At 45.1% G+C, this 26145-nt stretch overlaps 1 protein-coding gene across 1 annotated transcript in view; it reads left to right on the forward strand.

Moving 5' to 3' along the window:
* The first annotated feature begins 22723 nt into the window (after nucleotides 1-22723).
* LOC146809760 (serine/threonine-protein kinase SBK1-like) overlaps nucleotides 22724-26145 on the forward strand; it is a 102403-nt gene continuing 98981 nt past the window's right edge. The window contains exon 1 of the mRNA XM_085616611.1: nucleotides 22724-23167. The gene's annotated coding sequence lies outside the window, so the exon portion shown is untranslated. The remainder of the gene's footprint in view (nucleotides 23168-26145) is intronic.

Raw genomic sequence — 26145 nt, forward strand, 5'->3', positions numbered from 1 at the left:
GTGTACTCCTCCCATCCATCTAGCTGTTGACCTCCCCATTCACCACTGGGTGACTCATCCTGACTCTGGGGAATCCCTAGCCCGTCACATGACACGACCAGCCAATCACGCGACAGACACACTGCACACAGAAGTGCCCACTTCTAGAAGTGGCACTTCCACACTAGGTACATGCATGCCGCACACATCATCGCGCAGCATTCACTCCCACGAGTCCGCACATACCAAACTCGGGCCTGCACACCCCACGCCTCAGGAACTACTAGGTACACATACATTCCCCATGCATTCCTATGGGAGGGCAGGCCTATCTCACCACATGCACTCAGAGTGTGCACGCACTTTACCCTGGGACCCAGGGAAAGTGCGCAGGAACCAAACAAATCACCACACCAAGTCACTAATAAAAAGCAAAAACTTCAGGGGTGAACCTGCCAGAAGGGCCAAGTCCAACAGTAATAATATACGTTCCATTGTAAGCGGGGCATCTCCACTTCTTGAGACCCTCAACAAGTCTAACTAGACATACATAACCATCCTCCCTTGAGGTATTCTTACCTCCCAAAGAACAGGGCTCACTTCAATGGCTGTTGGCGTTAAGTCGCCCGCACCGTATCGGGTTGCTAGGACAGAGGCATAATGAAAGAATAAGCACAAATGGACACGAGGTGCAACCATCACATCCAGTGGCATCGGTTGCGTGACCTGACCCCCTATCATTATCGGGTACTCACTGTAGATGGCAGGTGCCTGCACTCTTGAACCTACGCGTCCGACCGCCAAGCCAGTGATGCATTGGAGGCAGCGGGACGGAGGTTTTTTAAACTCGTAGGTTCCTAGGTGAATCCTCCTTCCGGGGCGTGTCTAGCTGTAAATTGAAGAAGCGCATGCGTGCAGCTGCGCCCTTACTGTGCATGCGCAGACCGGGACTAGTGATCCCCTGAGCATGAGCGTCCCGAGTGGAGGCTAATTCTTACTGGCACTCTATATACAGTCAAAAGAAAGCTCATGAAACGTGTACCGGTCAACGCCAGGGTGAAGCGGTCTTGTCACAATCGTGGTAGGTAAAATCCTCCTAATGACAGCGTCTACTGGACTCTAAACATAAATCACAAGAGGCATAATAATAATGGCTAGTGATGAAAACACAAGGTGAATAGCCCATACCACTTATTTGTCTGGGATAATGCAGTTACTTCATATTGTATGTTGTAGCAAAGGAAAAGGGTGGGTAGTGAACAGCCACATTACAGGGAGGAAGTATCACTCGAGTATGAGCCTTGGAGCACCCCATCTTGAGAATATGTAGGTCTCGTATATGAAAGGAAATGGAAAACAGAAGGGAAAGAAAAGATAAACGGTCCCTCGGCAGAACTGCCGTGCAAATATTCCATCAAAAAGAGGGGGGGGGGACCAAGGAGCCGGTTAATGGTCCAGTGTCCATGCTCCCAAAAGTTATATTACCACAAACAAAGGTTGGACACTGTTCCAAGGATAGGGTCCAGAGGTTGACCCATATGTCTTGTAAAAAAGACAAAAAGAAAAGAGGGGAAGTCCTGGGTTAGGCAGACCCACCACAAGGGGGAAAGCACATATGTTGCCTCTTGTTGCCCTCACACACCCCGAAGGATGTCATGCTTCATCATCGGGCTATGCTCCTCGTCGGGCCGGCGCTGCAATTCCCAACTGGCCCCCGCAGGGTCACTTTCTCGGAGATCTTTTTGAGGCATGCCGGATGGTGTATGAGGGTGTGTGGGGTGTGGGTTCTAAAGAGGGTAAATAAAATGTGTGCAATGTGAATTAAAAATGACTGGGGGTTATGTAGGTTTAGTTCCCCTCCTGTCAACAAAAAACTCTCATTTTGAGTATGGTCCCCAAGGACACATTGTGCCTCGGTGTCATTAAAACGGTCAACATGTTTCGCGCCTCTGTCGCTGCTAGAGTCGTTGGCGCTTCATCAGGACCAAAGAAGTGCAAAGAGTAGTGAAATGCACGTGAGTGTGTACGTGAATATAAAAATATATGAATAAATACCCACAATATATGTCAGGGCGGGCCAATTGTACTGCTCCTGAACATGACCTAGGACACAGAAACAAAAGAAGAAATAGTTACAAAGGACGTGCATTAGACTAGCTTAATGCAACGTAGTGTGCCACAATCGTGTGCACAACATGCCAGTGTCATACAGATAAAAAGGAAAAAGGCGGGACCAAGTGGGGAAACATAACTCCCTCATCTGTTTTTGCTCAAGATAAGGAGGATACCAAGGCAGGTGTATCGTGGCGTGTCAAATTTATAAGGAAAACCCTTTATATGACGAGCGGAGACACTCCCTGTTCGTAATAATATACGTTCCATTGTAAGCGGGGCATCTCCACTTCTTGAGACCCTCAACAAGTCTAACTAGACATACATAACCATCCTCCCTTGAGGTATTCTTACCTCCCAAAGAACAGGGCTCACTTCAATGGCTGTTGGCGTTAAGTCGCCCGCACCGTATCGGGTTGCTAGGACAGAGGCATAATGAAAGAATAAGCACAAATGGACACGAGGTGCAACCATCACATCCAGTGGCATCGGTTGCGTGACCTGACCCCCTATCATTATCGGGTACTCACTGTAGATGGCAGGTGCCTGCACTCTTGAACCTACGCGTCCGACCGCCAAGCCAGTGATGCATTGGAGGCAGCGGGACGGAGGTTTTTTAAACTCGTAGGTTCCTAGGTGAATCCTCCTTCCGGGGCGTGTCTAGCTGTAAATTGAAGAAGCGCATGCGTGCAGCTGCGCCCTTACTGTGCATGCGCAGACCGGGACTAGTGATCCCCTGAGCATGGGCGTCCCGAGTGGAGGCTAATTCTTACTGGCACTCTATATACAGTCAAAACAAAGCTCATGAAACGTGTACCGGTCAACGCCAGGGTGAAGCGGTCTTGTCACAATCGTGGTAGGTAAAATCCTCCTAATGACAGCGTCTACTGGACTCTAAACATAAATCACAAGAGGCATAATAATAATGGCTAGTGATGAAAACACAAGGTGAATAGCCCATACCACTCATTTGTCTGGGATAATGCAGTTACTTCATATTGTATGTTGTAGCAAAGGAAAAGGGTGGGTAGTGAACAGCCACATTACAGGGAGGAAGTATCACTCGAGTATGAGCCTTGGAGCACCCCATCTTGAGAATATGTAGGTCTCGTATATGAAAGGAAATGGAAAACAGAAGGGAAAGAAAAGATAAACGGTCCCTCGGCAGAACTGCCGTGCAAATATTCCATCAAAAAGAGGGGGGGGGGGGGACCAAGGAGCCGGTTAATGGTCCAGTGTCCATGCTCCCAAAAGTTATATTACCACAAACAAAGGTTGGACACTGTTCCAAGGATAGGGTCCAGAGGTTGACCCATATGTCTTGTAAAAAAGACAAAAAGAAAAGAGGGGAAGTCCTGGGTTAGGCAGACCCACCACAAGGGGGAAAGCACATATGTTGCCTCTTGTTGCCCTCACACACCCCGAAGGATGTCATGCTTCATCATCGGGCTATGCTCCTCGTCGGGCCGGCGCTGCAATTCCCAACGGGCCCCTGAAGGGTCACTTTCTCGGAGATCTTTTTGAGGCATGCCGGATGGTGTATGAGGGTGTGTGGGGTGTGGGTTCTAAAGAGGGTAAATAAAATGTGTGCAATGTGAATTAAAAATGACTGGGGGTTATGTAGGTTTAGTTACCCTCCTGTCAACAAAAAACTCTCATTTTGAGTATGGTCCCCAAGGACACATTGTGCCTCGGTGTCATTAAAACGGTCAACATGTTTCGCGCCTCTGTCGCTGCTAGAGTCGTTGGCGCTTCATCAGGACCAAAGAAGTGCAAAGAGTAGTGAAATGCACGTGAGTGTGTACGTGAATATAAAAATATATGAATAAATACCCACAATATATGTCAGGGCGGGCCAATTGTACTGCTCCTGAACATGACCTAGGACACAGAAACAAAAGAAGAAATAGTTACAAAGGACGTGCATTAGACTAGCTTAATGCAACGTAGTGTGCCACAATCGTGTGCACAACATGCCAGTGTCATACAGATAAAAAGGAAAAAGGCGGGACCAAGTGGGGAAACATAACTCCCTCATCTGTTTTTGCTCCAGATAAGGAGGATACCAAGGCAGGTGTATCGTGGCGTGTCAAATTTATAAGGAAAACCCTTTATATGACGAGCGGAGACACTCCCTGTTCGTAATAATATACGTTCCATTGTAAGCGGGGCATCTCCACTTCTTGAGACCCCCAACAAGTCTAACTAGACATACATAACCATCCTCCCTTGAGGTATTCTTACCTCCCAAAGAACAGGGCTCACTTCAATGGCTGTTGGCGTTAAGTCGCCCGCACCGTATCGGGTTGCTAGGACAGAGGCATAATGAAAGAATAAGCACAAATGGACACGAGGTGCAACCATCACATCCAGTGGCATCGGTTGCGTGACCTGACCCCCTATCATTATCGGGTACTCACTGTAGATGGCAGGTGCCTGCACTCTTGAACCTACGCGTCCGACCGCCAAGCCAGTGATGCATTGGAGGCAGCGGGACGGAGGTTTTTTAAACTCGTAGGTTCCTAGGTGAATCCTCCTTCCGGGGCGTGTCTAGCTGTAAATTGAAGAAGCGCATGCGTGCAGCTGCGCCCTTACTGTGCATGCGCAGACCGGGACTAGTGATCCCCTGAGCATGGGCGTCCCGAGTGGAGGCTAATTCTTACTGGCACTCTATATACAGTCACAACAAAGCTCATGAAACGTGTACCGGTCAACGCCAGGGTGAAGCGGTCTTGTCACAATCGTGGTAGGTAAAATCCTCCTAATGACAGCGTCTACTGGACTCTAAACATAAATCACAAGAGGCATAATAATAATGGCTAGTGATGAAAACACAAGGTGAATAGCCCATACCACTCATTTGTCTGGGATAATGCAGTTACTTCATATTGTATGTTGTAGCAAAGGAAAAGGGTGGGTAGTGAACAGCCACATTACAGGGAGGAAGTGTCACTCGAGTATAAGCCTTGGAGCACCCCATCTTGAGAATATGTAGGTCTCGTATATGAAAGGAAATGGAAAACAGAAGGGAAAGAAAAGATAAACGGTCCCTCGGCAGAACTGCCGTGCAAATATTCCATCAAAAAGAGGGGGGGGGGGGACCAAGGAGCCGGTTAATGGTCCAGTGTCCATGCTCCCATATGGGTCAACCTCTGGACCCTATCCTTGGAACAGTGTCCAACCTTTGTTTGTGGTAATATAACTTTTGGGAGCATGGACACTGGACCATTAACCGGCTCCTTGGTCCCCCCCCCCCCTCTTTTTGATGGAATATTTGCACGGCAGTTCTGCCGAGGGACCGTTTATCTTTTCTTTCCCTTCTGTTTTCCATTTCCTTTCATATACGAGACCTACATATTCTCAAGATGGGGTGCTCCAAGGCTCATACTCGAGTGATACTTCCTCCCTGTAATGTGGCTGTTCACTACCCACCCTTTTCCTTTGCTACAACATACAATATGAAGTAACTGCATTATCCCAGACAAATGAGTGGTATGGGCTATTCACCTTGTGTTTTCATCACTAGCCATTATTATTATGCCTCTTGTGATTTATGTTTAGAGTCCAGTAGACGCTGTCATTAGGAGGATTTTACCTACCACGATTGTGACAAGACCGCTTCACCCTGGCGTTGACCGGTACACGTTTCATGAGCTTTGTTTTGACTGTATATAGAGTGCCAGTAAGAATTAGCCTCCACTCGGGACGCCCATGCTCAGGGGATCACTAGTCCCGGTCTGCGCATGCACAGTAAGGGTGCAGCTGCACGCATGCGCTTCTTCAATTTACAGCTAGACACGCCCCGGAAGGAGGATTCACCTAGGAACCTACGAGTTTAAAAAACCTCCGTCCCGCTGCCTCCAATGCATCACTGGCTTGGCGGTCGGACGCGTAGGTTCAAGAGTGCAGGCACCTGCCATCTACAGTGAGTACCCGATAATGATAGGGGGTCAGGTCACGCAACCGATGCCACTGGATGTGATGGTTGCACCTCGTGTCCATTTGTGCTTATTCTTTCATTATGCCTCTGTCCTAGCAACCCGATACGGTGCGGGCGACTTAACGCCAACAGCCATTGAAGTGAGCCCTGTTCTTTGGGAGGTAAGAATACCTCAAGGGAGGATGGTTATGTATGTCTAGTTAGACTTGTTGAGGGTCTCAAGAAGTGGAGATGCCCCGCTTACAATGGAACGTATATTATTACGAACAGGGAGTGTCTCCGCTCGTCATATAAAGGGTTTTCCTTATAAATTTGACACGCCACGATACACCTGCCTTGGTATCCTCCTTATCTTGAGCAAAAACAGATGAGGGAGTTATGTTTCCCCACTTGGTCCCGCCTTTTTCCTTTTTATCTGTATGACACTGGCATGTTGTGCACACGATTGTGGCACACTACGTTGCATTAAGCTAGTCTAATGCACGTCCTTTGTAACTATTTCTTCTTTTGTTTCTGTGTCCTAGGTCATGTTCAGGAGCAGTACAATTGGCCCGCCCTGACATATATTTTGGGTATTTATTCATATATTTTTATATTCACGTACACACTCACGTGCATTTCACTACTCTTTGCACTTCTTTGGTCCTGATGAAGCGCCAACGACTCTAGCAGCGACAGAGGCGCGAAACATGTTGACCGTTTTAATGACACCGAGGCACAATGTGTCCTTGGGGACCATACTCAAAATGAGAGTTTTTTGTTGACAGGAGGGTAACTAAACCTACATAACCCCCAGTCATTTTTAATTCACATTGCACACATTTTATTTACCCTCTATAGAACCCACACCCCACACACCCTCATACACCATCCGGCATGCCTCAAAAAGATCTCCGAGAAAGTGACCCTTCGGGGGCCCGTTGGGAATTGCAGCGCCGGCCCGACGAGGAGCATAGCCCGATGATGAAGCATGACATCCTTCGGGGTGTGTGAGGGCAACAAGAGGCAACATATGTGCTTTCCCCCTTGTGGTGGGTCTGCCTAACCCAGGACTTCCCCTCTTTTCTTTTTGTCTTTTTTACAAGACATATGGGTCAACCTCTGGACCCTATCCTTGGAACAGTGTCCAACCTTTGTTTGTGGTAATATAACTTTTGGGAGCATGGACACTGGACCATTAACCGGCTCCTTGGTCCCCCCCCCTCTTTTTGATGGAATATTTGCACTGCAGTTCTGCCGAGGGACCGTTTATCTTTTCTTTCCCTTCTGTTTTCCATTTCCTTTCATATACGAGACCTACATATTCTCAAGATGGGGTGCTCCAAGGCTCATACTCGAGTGATACTTCCTCCCTGTAATGTGGCTGTTCACTACCCACCCTTTTCCTTTGCTACAACATACAATATGAAGTAACTGCATTATCCCAGACAAATGAGTGGTATGGGCTATTCACCTTGTGTTTTCATCACTAGCCATTATTATTATGCCTCTTGTGATTTATGTTTAGAGTCCAGTAGACGCTGTCATTAGGAGGATTTTACCTACCACGATTGTGACAAGACCGCTTCACCCTGGCGTTGACCGGTACACGTTTCATGAGCTTTGTTTTGACTGTATATAGAGTGCCAGTAAGAATTAGCCTCCACTCTGGACGCCCATGCTCAGGGGATCACTAGTCCCGGTCTGCGCATGCACAGTAAGGGCGCAGCTGCACGCATGCGCTTCTTCAATTTACAGCTAGACACGCCCCGGAAGGAGGATTCACCTAGGAACCTACGAGTTAAAAAACCTCCGTCCCGCTGCCTCCAATGTATCACTGGCTTGGCGGTCGGACGCGTAGGTTCAAGAGTGCAGGCACCTGCCATCTACAGTGAGTACCCGATAATGATAGGGGGTCAGGTCACGCAACCGATGCCACTGGATGTGATGGTTGCACCTCGTGTCCATTTGTGCTTATTCTTTCATTATGCCTCTGTCCTAGCAACCCGATACGGTGCGGGCGACTTAACGCCAACAGCCATTGAAGTGAGCCCTGTTCTTTGGGAGGTAAGAATACCTCAAGGGAGGATGGTTATGTATGTCTAGTTAGACTTGTTGAGGGTCTCAAGAAGTGGAGATGCCCCGCTTACAATGGAACGTATATTATTACGAACAGGGAGTGTCTCCGCTCGTCATATAAAGGGTTTTCCTTATAAATTTGACACGCCACGATACACCTGCCTTGGTATCCTCCTTATCTTGAGCAAAAACAGATGAGGGAGTTATGTTTCCCCACTTGGTCCCGCCTTTTTCCTTTTTATCTGTATGACACTGGCATGTTGTGCACACGATTGTGGCACACTACGTTGCATTAAGCTAGTCTAATGCACGTCCTTTGTAACTATTTCTTCTTTTGTTTCTGTGTCCTAGGTCATGTTCAGGAGCAGTACAATTGGCCCGCCCTGACATATATTGTGGGTATTTATTCATATATTTTTATATTCACGTACACACTCACGTGCATTTCACTACTCTTTGCACTTCTTTGGTCCTGATGAAGCGCCAACGACTCTAGCAGCGACAGAGGCGCGAAACATGTTGACCGTTTTAATGACACCGAGGCACAATGTGTCCTTGGGGACCATACTCAAAATGAGAGTTTTTTGTTGACAGGAGGGTAACTAAACCTACATAACCCCCAGTCATTTTTAATTCACATTGCACACATTTTATTTACCCTCTTTAGAACCCACACCCCACACACCCTCATACACCATCCGGCATGCCTCAAAAAGATCTCCGAGAAAGTGACCCTTCGGGGGCCCGTTGGGAATTGCAGCGCCGGCCCGACGAGGAGCATAGCCCGATGATGAAGCATGACATCCTTCGGGGTGTGTGAGGGCAACAAGAGGCAACATATGTGCTTTCCCCCTTGTGGTGGGTCTGCCTAACCCAGGACTTCCCCTCTTTTCTTTTTGTCTTTTTTACAAGACATATGGGTCAACCTCTGGACCCTATCCTTGGAACAGTGTCCAACCTTTGTTTGTGGTAATATAACTTTTGGGAGCATGGACACTGGACCATTAACCGGCTCCTTGGTCCCCCCCCCCCCTCTTTTTGATGGAATATTTGCACGGCAGTTCTGCCGAGGGACCGTTTATCTTTTCTTTCCCTTCTGTTTTCCATTTCCTTTCATATACGAGACCTACATATTCTCAAGATGGGGTGCTCCAAGGCTCATACTCGAGTGATACTTCCTCCCTGTAATGTGGCTGTTCACTACCCACCCTTTTCCTTTGCTACAACATACAATATGAAGTAACTGCATTATCCCAGACAAATGAGTGGTATGGGCTATTCACCTTGTGTTTTCATCACTAGCCATTATTATTATGCCTCTTGTGATTTATGTTTAGAGTCCAGTAGACGCTGTCATTAGGAGGATTTTACCTACCACGATTGTGACAAGACCGCTTCACCCTGGCGTTGACCGGTACACGTTTCATGAGCTTTGTTTTGACTGTATATAGAGTGCCAGTAAGAATTAGCCTCCACTCGGGACGCCCATGCTCAGGGGATCACTAGTCCCGGTCTGCGCATGCACAGTAAGGGCGCAGCTGCACGCATGCGCTTCTTCAATTTACAGCTAGACACGCCCCGGAAGGAGGATTCACCTAGGAACCTACGAGTTTAAAAAACCTCCGTCCCGCTGCCTCCAATGCATCACTGGCTTGGCGGTCGGACGCGTAGGTTCAAGAGTGCAGGCACCTGCCATCTACAGTGAGTACCCGATAATGATAGGGGGTCAGGTCACGCAACCGATGCCACTGGATGTGATGGTTGCACCTCGTGTCCATTTGTGCTTATTCTTTCATTATGCCTCTGTCCTAGCAACCCGATACGGTGCGGGCGACTTAACGCCAACAGCCATTGAAGTGAGCCCTGTTCTTTGGGAGGTAAGAATACCTCAAGGGAGGATGGTTATGTATGTCTAGTTAGACTTGTTGAGGGTCTCAAGAAGTGGAGATGCCCCGCTTACAATGGAACGTATATTATTACGAACAGGGAGTGTCTCCGCTCGTCATATAAAGGGTTTTCCTTATAAATTTGACACGCCACGATACACCTGCCTTGGTATCCTCCTTATCTGGAGCAAAAACAGATGAGGGAGTTATGTTTCCCCACTTGGTCCCGCCTTTTTCCTTTTTATCTGTATGACACTGGCATGTTGTGCACACGATTGTGGCACACTACGTTGCATTAAGCTAGTCTAATGCACATCCTTTGTAACTATTTCTTCTTTTGTTTCTGTGTCCTAGGTCATGTTCAGGAGCAGTACAATTGGCCCGCCCAGACATATATTGTGGGTATTTATTCATATATTTTTATATTCACGTACACACTCACGTGCATTTCACTACTCTTTGCACTTCTTTGGTCCTGATGAAGCGCCAACGACTCTAGCAGCGACAGAGGCGCGAAACATGTTGACCGTTTTAATGACACCGAGGCACAATGTGTCCTTGGGGACCATACTCAAAATGAGAGTTTTTTGTTGACAGGAGGGTAACTAAACCTACATAACCCCCAGTCATTTTTAATTCACATTGCACACATTTTGTTTACCCTCTTTAGAACCCACACCCCACACACCCTCATACACCATCCGGCATGCCTCAAAAAGATCTCCGAGAAAGTGACCCTTCGGGGGCCCGTTGGGAATTGCAGCGCCGGCCCGACGAGGAGCATAGCCCGATGATGAAGCATGACATCCTTCGGGGTGTGTGAGGGCAACAAGAGGCAACATATGTGCTTTCCCCCTTGTGGTGGGTCTGCCTAACCCAGGACTTCCCCTCTTTTCTTTTTGTCTTTTTTACAAGACATATGGGTCAACCTCTGGACCCTATCCTTGGAACAGTGTCCAACCTTTGTTTGTGGTAATATAACTTTTGGGAGCATGGACACTGGACCATTAACCGGCTCCTTGGTCCCCCCCCCTCTTTTTGATGGATTATAACCCAGTAGCCATATACTTACTGATGGCTCTCATATGGACTTTTCAGCTATTCAGAAAAAATATGACATATCCTCACATCATGCCACTCATCATCTACATCTTAAGACTTCTCTTCTCCTTCTCCTCTCTCAGGATTCCTCCTCAGTCCCGCAAAGTCAGCCTTCCTCTCTCACATTGGATCCCTCCTCTCATATGAAAGCATCTGGTATCATAAGATTTTGTCTCGTCCTTCTGATTTGAGAATAAAATCAAAGGTATAGCTGTTGTGGGAGAGGGATCTTCACCAGGTGTTTTCTTTCCAGACCTGGGGCTCTATATGGGCTAATATTCACACTTCCTCTAACTTAGAAAGCACAACACAAACGTTATATTATTTTTATAATAGACTTTTCCTGACCCCTGAGGGCCTTCATATGTTCCAGCTGACTAATAATCCAAAATGCTGGTCTTGTTCTCATGATAAAAATGACTTTTTAGACATATTTTCTTTGCCCTTTGGTTAAAAAGCTTTGGTTGCTCATATGGGAGGAGCTAAACGAAATTTTGTCACGACTTTCCCTTTTGATATTTTGAATATTTTTCTGGGGGCTCTTCACCCACATGATGCTCTCAGGGGAGTGTAGGAATGTTTATTGATTTGATAATAGCTATTGCCCTACAGATTATCACCACAAAGTGGAAAGACACCACTAAAATTACTTTTACTGGTTGGTGGAGTCTTTTATGTCATCATCATAGATTGGACTGTGCACATGCTACTTCTATTCCTTTAATGATTAAAAAAGATTTATTGTGGTCACCACTTACGTCATTTGTATCCAGGCAAGCTGTTTTACCCACATCTAATGTTACTAATTTTGAAGCTTCATAAATGTTGGAAACATTTTAATAGGTTAATACTGTTATTACTGCAACGCTGTTATTGCTTATTATTTGCTTTTCCTCTTTATCATTTCCTTCCACTTTATTTGCTTCCTTTTTCTTCTCTCTCTCTTGTCTTAAAAATATTTTTTTAAATGCATATGGTTCTATACATTGTTTATATTTTTCAATTCAGGTTCTGGTCAAAGGAACTGATAAATGTTCATATTTCTTTCTTTGCTTGAATTGAATTGTTTTTATATTATGTATATATTTTGTATTTGTTTCTCCATATAACTTCAATAAAGCATTTTAAACAAAAAAACACTGGATTGAGAGAGTAAAACAATCAACTAAAACATGCGCAGAAACATACTCTGCTACTCCAGCTAGATCTTCATGTTGATCTTACAATCTCCTCAATTGTCACACAATTGAACTACAGCAATTCCGAAGTAATATGCCACAACAAACCACAGGGCTATGCATAAATCTGGAAAAACACAACATGCAACACAATGTACATATTTATTGACCTCCAATATAACAAACAAGATCCTGTGTACAATGCACACACATTTTCTGACTACCCTTATAAACTGGTATGATTCCTTTACCATAATCAATGCAGGAGGTTGAGTATGTTTCCTCTGACTTTGATGGTTAGAACATTGTGGAAAGTCACTAATAACAAATAGTACACAGCTCTTAAAAAACTCTTGCTGACCCACCCATTATATAGCCATTCATTGTACAGCCAAACTTTTTCATTCAAAGGAAAGACCAAAAAAGCACTCTCTTCAGGAAGACATTCATTCTGGATTACTCATATCCTCCCCTGTGCCTGTATATCGACAAGGGAATGGGTCAACAAAGCAAGACAGAACTATACCAACCAGACAGACCAATGGAACACCGTGTTCCCTTCATCATTCAGCAGCATGAACTATATTATTTAGCCATCATATCCAACACACCTTGACAAAGGGGCGAGAGGAACTACTCTTCCTTTAGCCTGCTTTAACACATATATAAGCACACACAAAAAGGAAGAGGAAAATCAAATAAATCTTAGTCCTCTATGAGAAACCCTCTGTGGTTTTAAAATTGCCCTCACCCACTAATTAGTGGTATGCTTCATCATAGGGCGTGCTACAACACTCTGGCACAGACCAATGCTAAGAGTGGAGCAAAAAAACATTGTGTCTTTTTGAGGCAAAAATAGCCTCTCAAAAATGGGATCTTACAACCACAAAAACCTTAAACCTATCTAAGAGAGTACCCCTCTTGTCTTATTCTGAGCCTCTCTTGGCAGGATAAAAAAATTATCAGGCGGGGTATGCCTGGATAGTTAGTAACCCATACCTCTAAATACTGTATTCATCAATATGTTTGGGCTTTCCAATCAACCGGCACTGCTTTGGTTTATTTCATGCTCCTGATGTATGTCACACCTCTGAATCCCTGCTAAGATAATTTGCACCAACTCTAGGGCCTCCCATATGCCCCCAACCTCGATCATTTTGAAATAATAATTAGTGTGTTACTACGGTATCACCAGTATCGTGGTGGTTTATTTAATGCGCACAGTGCCTATTGTCAATGCCCAGCTAACTACATTCATCGAAGAAAACTCCATGCTCGACTACTCTCAATCTGGTTTCCGAAGAAACCACAGCACTGAGACCGCTCTACTCGCCACCACAGACGACATCCGCATCCTCCTCGACCAAGGATACACCACAGCCCTGATCCTACTCGACCTCTCCGCAGCATTCGACACCGTCTCCCACTGCACACACATCAACAAACTCCACGACACCGGCATACAGGGTACCGCCATCAACTGGATCAGCTCCTTCCTCACCAGCAAAACTCAACAGACCAGACTACCACCTTTCCTCTCTGAACCCACGGAAATCAACTGCGGAGTACTAAAAAGGATCGTCACTCAGCCCCACACTCTTCAACATCTACATGGCCCCCCTCCCCGCCATCGTCAGGGACCATGTACCCAAGAGAAACCTTCGATCCACCAACCTCACACTCGCTGAAAACCCCGCGCATCAGCAAAGCCAGGACAGGTGAAAGAGCATTCCCACACATAGCGGCCAAGATCTGGAACACAGTCCCGATCGACATCAGATGCACCCCTTCCCTGAACATCTTCAGGAAAACACTCAAGACCTAGCTCTTCGACTGAACTGAGCTGCGAACCCCCAGCGCCTTGAGACTCTCACGGGTGAGTAGCGCACTTCACAATTTCCTGATTGATTGCCTATCTGGGACACTCAATTACTCTCTCATTACAAATCCCTGGCACTTTGGCCAAATCTTCCCTTGTTGATGCCTAAATGGTGAGACATAGTTGCCCTCCTCTATTTCACACCACACAGGTCTGATTAACGGAGTCACTTTATAATATCCATTCCTCTGTCTTGGTGTGGGTAAGGGTAAAATACTATATGCGGAATTATGCTGTCCCTTCCGTCCCTTGTCTTTTACTGCAGAAAGAGTTCGACACCGCCCTTCATATCACTAGCTTCCCTTAGATTTCCGATAGAATTATGCTGGGCCACCATTTTGCCCCCTCCAAAAAGTACATAAATCCAGATTACCACAACCCGAAAGACCAATAGTTTCTGGTATCGGGTCAGCCTTGGAACACTTGTCATGATTCTGTGACTTTTCTGCTATCGATCGTAGAGAATATGGCATCCTACCTGAAGGACACAAGGGAAGTGCTGAATCTGATTGAGGACATCACATTTAAATCCCCACACACAACTCATTGTGTTGGGCTCAATATTGAGTCCCTTTAAACTAATATTCCCAGGAAGGGGCCCTGAGGGTGGTTCAAAATATTCTGTACCAGGAGTACTGGGAGTTTAAGACGCCAAAATCTTTTATCCTTGACTTGGAAGAATTGGCAATGACTAGGAATTAATTCCAGTTCAAGGACACAATATTACCTGCAATCACATGGGACTTCCATAGGGAGTATATTTGCGCCTACTTTGGCTAGTTTGTATGTCTCAGAATTTGAAAGAGAACATATTTACTCCCTGGAAAAACCTTTTTCAGAATCATTGAAGATGTGGTGTCATTAACTTGATGATGTGTTGGTCATTTGGCAAGGGGACAGGGAGTCTGTTGAAGGGTTCCTTGGATGGTTGGATAGTAGGAACCCATTCCTATGCTTTACCTCCATGGTCTCCAACACAGTCCTTCCGGCTCTACGAGAGAATTTACATTGTAGTAAATTCCTGCAGTTACACTGGAACTGCTCTGAGATTACTGCTTTTGAAGAGGAAGCTCTAAAATTGAGCATCAAATTGCAGGATCAGAACAATCCCAAATGTGTGGTGAGAAGGGCGTGGAAGAGAGCCAAAAATAACAACTGGGACATCCTGTTGGAGACCCATGAGAAACCTGTTGCAGACAGAAGCATATTTATGACTACATTTGGCACAGCTTCTAATCTGGTCAGAAGTATTGTAACAAGGAATTGGAGGATTGTGAATTTGAACAGTCTGGACTTGCAGACCCCATTGTTCTAATTTAGGAAGAGTGTAAGCATCAGAAATATTCTGGTGCATACCAGACCACAGGTATGTAAACCTGTTACTGAGCCACAACTATGGGACCTCCCATTTGTAAAGGGACACAATGCGTGTGGGTCATGTAAAACCTGTCCACTAACTAGTAGTGTAAAGTCTGTGGAGTTAGGCATGAAATACCTGTGGACCAAACACACCATGTGCAACTTAGAAAACATGATCTACCTCATTAATTGTCCTTGCAACTTATTTTATATTGGGATGACCACCTGGGAAGTGAATATTAGAGTAATGGAACACATGAGTAACATAAGGTGTCATAAATCAATGACAAAACTGACTACACATTACTTAGAGAGGAACCATTCCGTGCGGAGATCTGAAATGGGTAGTCATTGACAAATTCCAAATTCCAAAAAAAGTCAAATATGTTAAATACTTTCTGCTGAAACACGAACAAAGATGGTATACAGATTAAAGACTAATGAAAGGGGCTTAAATGATGTTATCCCTTGGCACTATCTGCATTGTCTGTAGAGGTAAATGGTGCTAATATGGACCCATTGCTAGATGTATAGGTTTTTACTGGTGCAGTGCCATATTTATCATAGTACTCACTTGCGATGGGCAGGAGGTTGGAGAAGTATAATTAATTGATTTCCATCATCAGATTTTTCTTAACCAGAGCCAACAAATTCTGGATCTGAGATTGGGGCAGAAAGATATGATTGTGTTTGGTTAATAACGATGAGTATGACACATTAATGCTTCTTGAGCTTTGAATTGCAACATCACAGTGAGGAAGCGTAGGTATAGCTCATGCAGTACAGTACGAGGTCCTAACACTGTTCCGCGGTAATCCAACATTTCGGCGGACTAGGGGGACTAGCATGGGAAAGTAACGTTCTAGTATTCAAGAGGAAGGTAATGACTAGTGACGTCCATCAAGGGAGGCGACAAAGTGGAGGCCCGACATAACGCTATCGGACATCGGAGGGTATGAAGGACGTTGTCAGACCCTTGATGAATTAAGTGACAAGGGGCAGAAGGGGCAACATGATTCTGCATAGAGTTGTATTTTATCCTTACCCACACCCAGACAACAGAATGGATATTATAGAGCAGTGACTCCGTTATTCAGAGCTGTTTGGTGTGCAATAAAGAAGGGCAACTATGTATTACCATTTAGGCACTAACACCTGGAATTTCATCCAAAGTGGCAAGGATTTGTGATAAGAGAGTAATGGGGTGTACCAGATAGGCACTGTGCGCATGAAATAAACCACTGCGATACAGGGTGATACCGTAGTAGGACACTGATTATTAATTCAACATGATTGAGGTTGGGGGCATGTGGGAGGCCCTAGGGTTGGTGCAAAGTATTGTTACATTTATGCAGAGATGTGACATGCATAAAGTAAGGTCTAGCTTTAATCGCTCCAAAGACAGGAAAGTCAACATTTCTTTACAACAAATAGGGAACATACATATTGTTGATCTTCCATTGTACTCATTTAGTGTGGAACTACAGGGTGACGCTCCCACTCCTACCACGGTTTTGGAATGATCTTAGTGAAACTTGGGTAAGAAGTTCAGAAATGGTTTTATGGAGGTGTTTTGGGATTGTATGTGTGTGTTCACCTATGTCCTCCACCTTATTATTGAGCACAGTGGGTGTGTAAGATGAATCCCTGGATCAGTGCATTACATGTAGAAATTGCAATATGGCTGGCACCAAGTGGTGTGGTAATGATTTTATGATTTTTCTTTGCAGGTAGTGCAGGTAGTGCAGGTAATATAACAGGAAGAATTAATAACATGCACCAAGATCATCATGATCCTTTTTTATTAAATCACTACCTATAGAGAACCACAATATTGCATGATAAATCACGAGTTTAATGTACTTTTGAAAGGGATGTATGTGCACTGGAACACACCACCTAGAATAGTTGGTAGAACCAATACAACATGGTCCAGTATATAGTAAGGGAAGAAGCATGGTGGAATCAGCCTGCTTCAATACTTGCTTAGGTTTGATGACCCTGTTTTGTTTCTGTTCCTTTACCTAGAAACCCTACTCTATGACACAGTGAAGACAGGTGAGCGCATTAGGCCTCACTTTAGTGCATGAAATTTGTGAACCTCTCACAAGCAGGGACACTTAACAGTAGATAATTAGCCCTGAAGAAGGCCTCAGACCCACATTGGCTCAGAGCGTGGGCCGAAACATGTTGGCACCTTGAAAGGGATACAACTGAACGTTTACATTCAGTATAATCCCGAATTGTGCACGTTTTTATCTTTACCCCAGGTACCCTTGTAATAAACATATTGTTTGGGTATACCTGGAGGTATTTTTATGATCACTCATCTGGTTCCCTGCACAACCAGCTTCTGCTCTATATAAGAACTCCCATTACATCTTTGGTTAAGTCGGCCCAGGTAGTACCATCTTATCTGGGGGTGGATAGACTCCTATGATGAAGCATGTCATGATAGGTGAGTGGGACGTCTATTCCAATATCTTTGGATGCCCATCGCCTGAAGTTCAGGCAAGGGACAACTTTTTAACCCTGCCAAGAGAGGCCCCAAAAAACAAGAGGGTACTCTCTTAGGTAGTTTTGAGGTTTTTGTGTTTGGAGGATCCCATTTTTGAGGGGCTATTTTTTCCACAAAAACACAATATTTTACTGCTCCACTCTTAGCGTTTGTCTGCGCCACATTGTTTCTAGCATGCCCTATGATGAAGCACGCCACTATTTAGTGGGTGAGGGCAATTTTAAAACCACTAAGGGTTTCCCATAGCGGACCTAGATTTATATATTTTTCCTCTTCCTTTTAGTGTGTGCCTATGTATTGATCCATAATAGCCAGGTCTACTGGAAATATGTGGTAGGGGAGGGTCAAATTATGTGGCAGGGTTAACTAAATTATGCGGCAAGAAAAGGCAATTTATGGGACATAATGCGGCACATTTTGTGATAGTATTACTTTATTTTTTTCTCATTTTTACACTTGTTAAAACTGTCTGGGCATAGGTTGTACCTCATTAGTACTGATTCAACACCCAAATATAGCATTAAGCAACAGAAAGGTGACCGATCAATCTTTGCGAGTGGCATCCCACTGCACAGCAACATGGTACTGCATTTTTAGTACCTTTTGAACCTTTTGGCCTAAAAATGAAACCCTTTTTTGGTAAAATATGCAAATTATGCAGCAGATGATGGATGATGTGCCAAATGGGGCAAATCCGTGATTGTGGGGGAAATGCTAAAGCTACACAATCACATAATTCCAGTGGCCCTGATCATAGCCTATAGGTCCAATACTTTTAGATCAAACTACTTACATCGGTTTGCCTTGTGTTTGGCTCTAGATTTGATGTGTCCATAAATGTGTCTATGCATCTCCTAAAGAAGAACTAATTTGGTTCAAACTGCATTGCAAGAGACACTGTTTATTGATTCTGATGGCCAAATACTTTCCTAATAGAAGAAAATACAACATTCATTGTATGGGTCATTGAATGGGCAATTAAAATATCATACAAGAATATATAATTTGAAAACATATATTTTAAGGTGGAAAAAATGTACATTTAACTAATGAGAAATTCGCAAAAAGTTGACAGTCCAGGACAACAGAGTGCAATGGGAAATTGGATAAATGTACCCAGTGCAGTTTATGTATGTTTGATTTATTTCTATTAACAATGAGAAATCCACTGCAGAACCCAAAACATGATGAAGAATCATAGGGCCAATGTACTTTTGTTGTTTGTGGGCAAAAGTCTCAGATTTGTTAAAATAACATGTTGAAAGATTGCAAAATGCAATGGTGTATTTGATGGAAAGCATTTTCCAAGTTACAGAATACTTTCTGACTTGAATAACATTTATGAGATGCAAAGAAATGTATACATTTTGGTTGAAAACCATTGAAAAGTTCCCATTGAAAATCCCGAGTCTGGCAGAAGTTTGAATTTGGAATATAAATTGTCCATTAAGGGGCTTTTTTTGTCTGCACGCTTTCTGAGAGGGAAACCTGGTGCTAATCGTTCTGGCAAAAGCTGTAAATACTTTTTAAATTTCTGTTTAAGGCACAGATTAGGGCGCACAACGCCCATAGGGCTAAGAGGGCTTCAAACCCCCTCCCACTGTTGTGTTTCTCAGCCCGGGCTGCTGCAGCTAGAGCTGCTGTGGGTTCGGCTGGGCACTGTCTGGAGTCCTATCTCCGTCACACCCGGGTTTTCACAGGTCTTTAAAGACCATTTGCATATTTATATACCTTTGTAAACTGGTTACAGAGGTTTCCTTTTTTTTCTGGTTCTGGTAGCCCCAGGGCCCCCACTCTGCCTATTACTTATATTTGTATTTTACATTTACTGCCGTAGTGTTAGAATGCATTTCATGAAAAGGAATATAAAGTAGGGTTGCCAAAAGAAAAATGCCGGCCATGTGTTGTTTAGGAGCCTGCAAAGACCTCGTCTTGACACCAAATAGGGTTATAAATAAAAAAGTATGTATTCATTTGTAATGTGACTTTTCTGTCTTTGTTCCCTTTAATTATCAGTCATGGATCACTCAGGCAGCCCTAGAACACAATTAAAAGTGCTTTCTATTTTTGCTGTTCGAACTATGCTCAGATAAGTGCTGAAAATATGGCTTTAATGCAATAATAACAATAATGTAGCTAATATCTGAAACCCTACGCCACCGTCAATAAAATCCTGAGTTACTTCAAGTGTCTGGGAATGCACCCTGCATTCACACAGCTCACTCCTTATTCTCGCCCTTCACTTGCACGCTCACCCTCCACTCGCAGCGATCACAATGCACTCACACTGATCACCATGCACTCACACCATTCACCCTCTCACCCTGCACTCACTGATCCCTCTGCACTCACAATACACTTGTGCTGTTCACCCTGTACCTGACCCTGCAGTCACACAAGCACACTACTCACCCTGCACTCATGACATTTCACTCACCTGTCCTCCTCACTGCTCAATCTGCAATCTCACTCAAACAAGTCCATCACCAACCATGTATTCATTTGTCCCACTCAGCACTTATATCTGCACCCAAAATTCATATTGTCACCTCACTCACCCTGCAGTCACTCCTCTCACCCTACTCTCATACTGTCACATCGCTCACTGTGCACTCACATGGGCACTCCTACCACCCACACAGCACAGAGGGTTAATGTGCCTGCTACAGAGAATGTGTACCATGCAGATCACAGAACTGAGTGTGAGTGAACTATGAGTAGCGCTATAAAAAAATGAAACGTTTGTCAGAAAGGTGCTATAGAGAGATGAGGTGCATTGTTGGTAAGTGGTAGTGAAGAAATTCATGGAGAAGGAGGAAATGGGGGAGGGGCACCAAAAAAGGCAGTTGCACTGTGTGCGACCAGTGCTAGGGCCAGCCCTCGCTTGGAGTGTTAGCCCCCCCGAAGTTCGGGTCTAGTTTCCCCCCTGCACAGATCCATATGCAAGATGGAAAAGCACACAATTTTAGTCCACAGCTAATGCTCGATTTGAGCCATTTTGTTCGGTGCTCGGCACCTGGCGCTTAACTGGCATCACTGGCATCGTTACAGGGTGCCACATGTTGGTGCTGTTCGTCTCATATACCGATAAGCATAACACCAGTTTATTAATTCAATACACATTAACAACGACTAATACCTACCGCCTAAGCCATTCTTATAGCTTTGAGGATCTGGAAAAGTCTGAATTGTCACACTTGTAGGAGTGTGATGTTAGTAGTTGTGTTTGTACTGTCATTGACAGTGGTGGGCAATGGGTGGTGCGAGCTGAAGTGGCTTCCTGATGAGGGCCCTGGCGCCTGTTCTGATACAAATTAAGCACTGTCCACAACTATTTTTCATGATATACTTTTTAGGCCACGCCCCTGCAGAGAGCCCCCCCACCCCACACACAAACACACACTTTTTTCATCCCACTTAAAGCACTGGTATTGGCTAATGCCAGATCGAAAAGGAGCACTAAAATCAGGGCTTTAAGTGGGATGAAAAAACTGTGAGGTCTCTCAAAGGGGCGTGGTCGATATAATTAAGGCCGTGGCTTAAAAACACCTAAACTAAAAAATGTGTGCTTACACATTGTGCCACAGGACTGGTAATTTGCTGCTCCTGTCATTGCAGCCAGATACATAATACAACAAATAACAATACACCTACAACAAGCCAGGCCTATTGGCGTTGTCAATGGCTGTTAGCTGCATGACATAAATAAGCAACAACTATGACTTCGTTGTAATTAATTTTGAAAATGCCGCAATTCTGAAATGACAAGACTGTGAAAGTACCTTAACGAGTCTCTTTGGAGTTACATAATAGGCAGTGAAGGGTGGTCCTGCTGCAGAGTTAATGTTTGATTTTCACCCTGATGGTGAGGGCAAACACAGAGAGCCCGATAGAGACCCGTCTCAACATCTGCTTTTTAGAACTGCTGGTGCTGAGCACCTGCAGGACCCGGCTCACTTAGAGCCCTGACTAAAATATAAGCAGTTTAAAAGTTGCAAGGAAAACTGTTCTGTAGCCTGTGGGAACCTGCAGAACCACTTTTAGAGTCAATTATCAATGGCGAGGCTATTCTGTCCATTTGTAGAGCCGTAGTGAAGATGTAAAAAAAACTCCGCGAACTACGGGTAGACCAATAATCAGGGTCTAGGCAAGACTTCGCTGGCGTAATAAACACTTTGCGCACCCCTCTTTTCGCGCTGTAAGAGAGTCTGGTCCCTGTCTTTGAATCTGCTCGTGTTGCTCTGGTCGCCAGCTGTAGGGGCTGCAGCAGCTCGCTGTCCAGGAGCTATGTTTGGACGGCTGCTGCTGGGATTGTCTTTGTGAATGACACATGCTGCCCTGCCAGGGCAGAGGGGGGAGAACATGGAGGCGGCAGAGAAACCCTGTCAGAGAGGAGGGGAGAGAATGAGTAAAGAGGCAGACTCAGCGAAGGAGGGGGGAGGACAAGTGGAAGAGGAAAGGATAGAGAGCGGTACAGAGATGGGAGAGAGAGGAGGCGGTAAAAGTGAGTCAGAAAACAAAGAGACACATAATCCAGTCTGGAGGGGGAGGGAGAGCTAGAGAGAGAGAGCGAGAGAGAGAGGGGGGAACGGTACAGATAAGAAAGGATAGGGGCAGATAAAGGAGAAAGCATGGGGGTAGAGTGAGTGAAGACAGTAAGAGATAAACAATAGACACAGGTAGCGGGTAGGACTGGAGGAACCTGTGGGGGAGGGACGCCGAGATACTTAGAAAGGGCGAGTGGTCGCTGGACAGAGAGAGGAAGGGAAGGGGAGCCAGGAGAGATAGTGCACGTAAAAATAGGAAGGGTAGTATCACAGAAGGGCAGAAGGGAAAGCCGCAGGGGTGTCAGAGGAGCAGAGAGACGTGTTGAAAGTTTGGAAACTTCTTGGCTGAGTGCTACAGTTGCGGCAGAGAGCTGCTTTCCTTCAAATGCACACTCAGCAGCCTCGCTGAAAAGACCCCACATCAGCAGGACGCACAGAGAGGGACACATACACCGGGGCACTCCCACGCAAGCCTCCCAGGCACCCTCACCTCACACACTGCTCCTGGCACACAGAGCCCTACAGGCGGAGATCAACATGCTGCCCCTGTAAGCCTAACCGCAGAGGGTTTCAGCTTCCAGCGCCTCGACAGTCACCTTCTTAGCACAAGGTAAGAGCCTGCTCCCTATTTAACCCCTTCCATTCAGGTTTCAGTTCTTTTTATAGACAACCTTAGAAATGTACCCGTCCCGACAGGGATGTAAACAGAGGGGCGCGGGGGTGGAGTGATTCACACAGCTTGGCTAGTGTTGGAGCCGGGATTCTCTTTCTGTCCGAATAATGCAATATCCTCAAGGAAAGACCGCAAGTGCGCCTCAAATGTAAATGCGCACTATAAAACGAGCACATTTATTTTCTGTACAATAATTGCAACTTATTGTACCAGTGTTGCCTCATCAAACGCGTTGTCTAGCGATCGAAGTCATTTTATTGGTCTTTGAAAGCTTAAAAGTTCGGTCCATTCTTCCAGAAGTGTGTGCAGTTCCGGTGCAGAAACATGCCGTAGTGGCACCGACACAGAGAAACCAGGCTATGAGGAAATCCGTTTAAGTATCAGTCGCAAATAAAATGAGATACGCGCAGGGCAGTACATTAATAGGAAAGCATCACTCGCATGGTTTGTAAAGTCTAAATACACACCGTTCCTGGCTCACCCACTAGCACTACGTATGATCTTGATGCTTTTAAGGTACATGCCTAAGTAAAGCACTCTTTACATGAGAATACTTGAGACAGGAGTAAAACAGTGCTGTGAATGATGCACGTGCTGCAAGGCAACATCTTTCTGCTGCACAAAGAGTAACTGCTTGTGCAAAGCACACTCTCCTTAAATAACTCGAGTTAGGCATCTTTGGGTCTCTAGCAGGGCATAGGCCCGAATTATGACCGGACTGTCTCGCCCTTTCATTCTTCTGAAGTTAGTAGTAAAATATCTTTTAATTGGGCAATAATCACATTATTTGCAGTGTTGTGAGTGTCATAAGGGCATTAAATCCCTATACGGAAATCGAAGCAATATTTTACCTTTGGGAGGGTCGATGAGCCGGGTCCTAATTTACGGCATTGACAGTTTTCCTAACACATTGTCCTGTGATGCTAACTTTTGTATAGGATACCCCTACCGCCGGCAGAGTCCTGTAACGCTCCTGAATGAAATCATAACTGGGGCATATCGGTTGTAGTATCGCCCGCCCTGTGCTAGTCCCATGGTATTCTGGTAAAATGCATACTTTGCACCGTTTGTCTAATACTGAATATAGTCGAAGCATGCAGGAACGTTTAGAACCCAAAAGTTCTTCAAACGAAGTTCTAACTTTCACAGATGAGACGCAGGTCTTTGCAGCTGTCTTGGGAATCTGTCTTTTATTCGGATCTTAATCAGAGAAAGTGAAGACATGAATCAAAGTGTCTGTGCAGGTTTATGCTGGGTGAAATAAGTGGCGGGCTCTTCTGCGTGAAACACTCGAGTTTTTGAGGGGGATTCTGATCCCCTTTAAAATCCCGAGTTTGGTAGAAGTTTGAATTTGCCCGATACAGGAGTAAAATTGCCCCTTTTTGTCTGCTCGCTTTGTAGTAAGTAGCAAAACCTGACGCAATTCGTTTTAGCAGACGCTGTAAATATTGAGTCCGTGCTGCTCTGAAACACGGGAAGTGCACGGAATTAACGCATGATCCCATATTCTGCTGCCTGAAAAGTGTCAGGGCGCAGTACATGCGCAGGCGTTAAATACCGCAGCCCTCGGCATCACGCACCGCCGGTGCGGTATCTTCTAGTACACGGTGTCACCACACGCAGAATCGGCCCTTTGGAAAGATGCGCAGACTCAGCACTGTCGGCCGCATCAGTGTCATTTCAATTCATTCTTCATTTATGCAGCTGGCGCCTCAGGCGGTATTGTCTATGGACGTTCATATGAAAGTTGTCATTTCGTGACAGTTTGGGAAAGATCCAGTGTTCAAGTCATATTAAATATCGTGAATATAATATTATACCAGTGGCGACTTTGCAATCCTCTGTGCCAGCAGCTATTTCAAGTGTTGGCTCTGTGTCCTTATTATACAACACTACAACCGGTGTTCATTATGTAATCAGCATAGAGTGCCGTAACTGCAGGGGTGCGGATGCTGCAAAAATGAATAAATGCATTAGCGCGTATTTTTTTACAAATAATAGGCGAGTCCTCTTTCGACCTGCGGTATATGAGGGAACCCTCCTTCCTAAAGGTCTTGCATATAAACAGCTGCATATGGCTGTGAAACCAGATTTCTTCCAAGAAGTGTATGCAGGAGGCAGGAGAACTTCAAACACTTGTTTGCTTTTTAAGTCAAACCATGACAGCATGCGTGATGCACTGATAGCCCAGTAAGTGCCCTCAGTAGATACACACATCAATCCAGAGCATTTCTGAATTCGGGAACAACCTTTTTTTCTTTGCGCAAAGAAACCCATTGGGTCTTTGCAGGCGCTGCAAGAAATACAAACTAAACTAACATAACCCTGACCTAACCACCCCAAAGGTAACCTTACATTCCCTCTCCTTCTGTAACCTAAAGTTACAAACCCTTACCTTACCGACTCTAACCATACCTACCCTGCCTAACCCAATCTAACCTAGACTGCTAGCCAAACCTAACCTCACATAATCTTAATGAAAGCATTGTACACACCCCAAACTTAGCCTCCCAGAACACAAGCTAACCTCACAGAATCCAAACGTAACCCCCGGGAACCCGAAAAGAACATCCCATAATAACCCAAAGCTAATCCCCCGGAACCCGAAAAGAACATCCCATAATAACCCAAAGCTAACCTCCCAGAACCCGAAGAGAACATCCCATAAGCCAAAGCTAACCTTCCAGAACCCGAAGAGAACATCCCATAACCCAAAGCTAACCTCCCAGAACCCGAAGAGAACATCCCATAACCCAAAGCTAACCTCCCAGAACCCGAAGAGAACATCCCATAACCCAAAGCTAACCTCCCAGAACCCAAAGAGCACCTCCCAGAACCCTATGAGAACCTCCTAGAACCCAAAGTGAACCTGTGGTGATGATGGCCATTCTGAAACCATTGCTCATGAACTAAAA

Source organism: Triturus cristatus, chromosome 7, assembly GCF_964204655.1.
Source record: "Triturus cristatus chromosome 7, aTriCri1.1, whole genome shotgun sequence".
Taxonomy (NCBI): domain Eukaryota; kingdom Metazoa; phylum Chordata; class Amphibia; order Caudata; family Salamandridae; genus Triturus; species Triturus cristatus.